The sequence below is a fragment of the Oenanthe melanoleuca genome, chromosome 25 (assembly GCF_029582105.1).
Source record: "Oenanthe melanoleuca isolate GR-GAL-2019-014 chromosome 25, OMel1.0, whole genome shotgun sequence".
Taxonomy (NCBI): Eukaryota; Metazoa; Chordata; class Aves; order Passeriformes; family Muscicapidae; genus Oenanthe; species Oenanthe melanoleuca.
Window position 1 is genome coordinate 5144220 of NC_079358.1, and position 4807 is coordinate 5149026.

Genomic DNA, 4807 nt, shown 5'->3' on the forward strand with positions numbered 1-4807 from the left:
AACCCCAAATTTGCCCCCCAAAACCCCAAAATAACAAAAAAACCTGAAATTCACCCCAAAAAAGACCCAAATTAACCCAAAAAAAACCAGAAATTCACCCCAGAAAACCCCACATCCACCCAAAACCCCCCAAAAAAAACGCAAAATCATCCCCAAAAAAACCCAAAATACCCCCAAAAAAACACCGAATCCCCCCAAAAAACTCAAATTCACCCAAAATCACCCCCAAAAAAATCCAAATTCCCCCAAAAAAACCCAAAATCCACTCAAAAACCCCCAAAAAAACACCAAAGTCACTCCCAAAAAAACCCAAAATCCACCCAAAAACCACCAATAAACCTCAAATTCACCCCCAAAAAATCCCAAAATCACCTCAAATCCCCCCAAAATCTGCCCAGGACTCCCCAGAATCCCCTCAGGACCCCACAAAAATCCCCAAATCCCACCAAAATCACCTAAGGCCTCCCAAAAAATCCCCTCAGGAAGCCCCAAATTACCCAAAATGCCCCCAGAACTCCCTCAGGAACCCCAAAACTCCCTCAGGAACCCCCAAACCCTCCTCAGGAACTCTCAAATCCCCCCAAATCCCCTCAGGATCCCCCAAATTCCCCCCAGAACCCTCAAAATCCCCCCAGAAAACCCCAAATCCCCTTAAATCCCCCCCAAACCCCCTCAGAAACACACAGACCACCCCAAATCCCCTCAGGAACCCCAAAATCCTCCCCAAAATTGCCCCAAAATCCCCTCAGGAACCCCCAAATTCCCTCAGCACCCGCCCATCCCCTCAGAACCCCCAAATCTCCTCAGAAACCCCCAAATTTCCCTCAAACTGCCCCAAAAATCCCTTCAGGAACCCCAAAATCCCTCCATGAACCCCCCAAATCCCCTTAAATCCCCCCCAAACCCCCTCAGAAACACACAGACCACCCCAAACCCCCTCAGGATCCCCAAATTCGCCTCAGAACTCCCCAAAATCTCCTCAGCAGCCCCGAAATCCCTTCAGCACCCCCAAATCCCCTCAGGAACCCCAAAAATCCCTTCAAACCGCCCCAAACTCCCTCAGAGGCCCCAAATTCCCCTCAGAATCTCCAAATTCCCTCAGGAAACCCCAAAATCTCCTCAGAACTCCCCGGATTCCCCTCAGAACACCCCAAATTCCCCTCAGGAAGCCCAGATTCCCCTCAGGAACCACAAAATTCCCTCAGAGCCCCCCAAATTCTCCTCAGAACCTCTCAGGAACCCCAAATTCCCCTCAGCCGCCCTCAGGAACCCCAAATTCCCCTCAGGAACCCCAAATTCCCCTCAGGAAGCCCAGATTCCCCTCAGGAACCACAAAATTCCCTCACAGCCCCCCAAATTCTCCTCAGAACCTCTCAGGAACCCCGAATTCCCCTCAGCCCCCCTCAGGAACCCCGAATTCCCCTCAGAATCCCTCAGGAACCCCGAATTTCCCTCAGGGACCCCAGATTCCCCTCAGGGACCGCAAATTCCCCTCAGCCCCCCTCAGGAACCCCAAATTCCCCTCAGGAACCCCAAATTCCCCTCAGCCCTCCTCAGGAACCCCAAATTCCCCTCAGGAACCCCAAATTCCCCTCAGCCCTCCTCAGGAACCCCAAATTCCCCTCAGGAACCCCAAATTCCCCTCAGAATCCCTCAGGAACCCCGAATTCCCCTCAGGAACCCCAAATTCCCCTCAGGAACCCCAAATTCCCTTCAGAATCCCTCAGGAACCCCAAATTCCCCTCAGGGACCCCAAATTCCCCTCAGCCCCCCTCAGGAACCCCAAATTCCCCTCAGGGACCCCAAACTCCCCTCAGGAACCCCGAATTCCCCTCAGCCCCCCTCAGGGACCCCAAACTCCCCTCAGCCCCCCTCAGGAACCCCAAATTCCCCACAGCCCCCCCCAGCCCCCCTCAGCCCCCCAGCCCCCTCAGCCCCGCCGCCCCCGCCGCTTTCCCGCCGCTCACCGCTCGCTCGGGCCTCCGGCGCTCCCCGAGCAGCGCCCGCAGGCGGCGCAGGCCGCGGCCCAGCGCCAGCAGCGCCCGCAGCGCGGGGTCGGGCCGGGCGGGGCCCGCGGGAGCCGCCAGCGGAGCGCGGGCGCGGGCGGGACCCGCCGGGAGCCGAGGCCAGGGCGGGGGACGCGCCGGGAAGCGGCCGCGGGCGGCGGCGGCGGCGGGGCCCGCCGCCATCTTGGGCCGGGGGCGGGGCGTGGGGCGGAGCCAATGGGAGACGGGGAAGGAGGGAGGGAGCCAATCAGAGAGCGAGGGAGGGGCGGGGCTACGAGGCGGAGGTGGAGGGAGGAGCAGCGGGGTTAGAGGAACCGGAGCCAATCAGCGCGCGGGGAACGCGGGGGTTTAACTGAAGAAGGACCAATCAGAGCCGGAGGTGGGCGGGGTTAGATGGAACCGGAGCCAATCAGAGCGAGGGGAATGCGGGGCTCAACTGAAGAAGGACCAATCAGAGCCGGAGGTGGGCGGGGTTAGAGGAACCGGAGCCAATCAGAGCGCGGGGAACGCGGGGGTTTAACTGAAGAAGGACCAATCAGAGCCGGAGGTGGGCGGGGTTAGATGGAACCGGAACCAATCAGCGCGGGGCAGAAAGGGGCGGGGCTACAAACACTGGGAGTCAATGGGAAACGCGATTGGACGAGCGGAACCAATCAGAGCAAGGAAGGGGCGGGGTCTTAATGAGCGAGCACCAATCAAAGCGGGAGAAGAAATGGGCGGGGCTAAAAGAACCGGATCCAATGAGAGGCGGGCAGGGAGGGAACGGAACCAATCAGAGGGCGGGGTTAATGAGGGGCGGAGCTAATTAACCAATCAGAATGTGGGTTAATGAGGGGGCGGAGCTAATTAACCAATCAGAATGTGGGTTAATGAAGGGGCGGAGCTAATTAACCAATCAGAATGAGGGTTAATGAGGGGCGGAGCTAATTAACCAATCAGAATGTGGATTAATGAAGGGGCGTGGCTACACAGTACCGGAGCCAATAGGAAACGAGCTTAGGGGAGCGGAACCAATCAGAGCGAGGGAGGGGCGGGGTCAGACTGAGCAGGGACCAATCAGAGCGCGGGGTTAATGAAGGGGCGGGGCTGATATTAATTATTCATTGGGGAGGATTTTGGGGCTTCCCAAACCCCTCAGGGCCAATTCTGGGGGTCCCCGAATCTCTCGGGACCAAATTTGGGGGTCCCCAGAAACTTTTGGGTGAATTTTGGGGCTCTCGGACCCTTTTTGGGGCAAATTTTGGGGTCCCCGGGTATTTCAGGTGAATTTTTGGGGGATTTTGGGGGGAATTTGGGGGGTCCCGACCCATTCTTGCTGAATTTTGGGGGTCCCAGCCCCTTTTTTGGGTCAATTTTGGGTGAATTCCAGGCGGATTTTGGGGGTTCTGGGTGGATTTTGGGGTTCCCAGCCCCTTTTGGGGTGAATTTCGGGGGAAATTTTGGGGTTCCAGCCCCGTTTTTGGTGAATTTTGGGGTTCCCAGCCCGTTTTGGGGTGAATTTTGGGTGAATTTTTGTGAATTTTGGGGTTCCCAGCTCCTTTTTGGGGGAATTTTGGGGTTTCCAGGACCCATTTTTTTGTGAATTTTGGGGTTCCCAGGACACATTTTGGGGTCCCAGTCCATTTTTGGGTGGATTTTGGGTGAATTTCAGGGTTCCCAGCCCCTTTTTTGCCAAATTTTTGGGTGAATTTTGGGGTTCTAAGCCCATTTCGGGGAAATTTTGGGGATTCCCAGCCGATTTTGGGGGCAATTTTGGGATTCCCCGCTACTTTTGGGTGAATTTTGGTGAATTTTGGGGTTCCCAGGACCCATTTTGGGGTGAATTTCGTGTAAATTTTGGGGTTCCTGTGCCTTTTTTCGTTGAATTTTGGTGATTTTTGGGTGTCTCAGCTCCTTTTGGGGTGAATTTTGGGGATCCCAGGACCCCTGGATGGAATTTTGGGGTTCCCAGCCCTTTTTGGGGTGAATTTTGGATAAATTTTGGGATTCCTGTGCCTTTTTTCGTTGAATTTTGGGGTGTCCCAGCCCCTTTTTGAATAAATTTTTGTGAATTTTGGGGCTCCCTTCTCCCTTTTGGGGCAATTTTTAAGAATTTTAGGGTTCCCAGCCCTTTTTTGGGAGAATTTTGGGTGACTTTTGGGGCTCCCTGCCCCTTTTTTCGGGCAATTTTGGGGTTCCCAGCCCCTCTTGGGGAGAATTTTGGGGGTTCCAGAACCCCTGGATGGAATTTTGGGGCTCCCAGCCCTTTTTGGGGTGAATTTCGTGTAAATTTTGGGGTTCCTGTGCCTTTTTTGGTTGAGTTTTGGTGAATTTTGGGTGTTCCCAGCCCTTTTTGGGGTGAATTTTGGGGATCCCAAGACCCCTGGATGAAACTTTGGGTGTCCCAGGCGTTTTTGGGGTGAATTTTGGTAAATTTTGGAGTTCCCAGTCCCTTTTTGGGTGAATTTTGGATAAATTTTGGGGTTCCCAGCCCATTTTTGATGAATTTTGGGGTTCCCAGCCCCTTTCTAGCTGAATTTTGGATAAATTTTGGAGTTCCCAGCCCATTTTTGGTGAATTTTGGAGTTCCCAGCCCCTTTTTTGGGTGAATTTTGGGGTTCCCCGCCCCTTCCTTGCCCGAATTTTGCGGAATTTCGGGGGGTTCCCGCCCCTCCCCCCGCTCCCAGCCGGCCCCGCCCCTCCCCCGCATTCCCCGAATTCCCAAATCCCGGATCCTCCAATGGCAGCGAGGGCTGGGGGAGGGGCGGGGGAGGGGGGAGGGGCCACGGGCGCCGCCCCCTCCCCCCCAAAAAGGGGTCCCG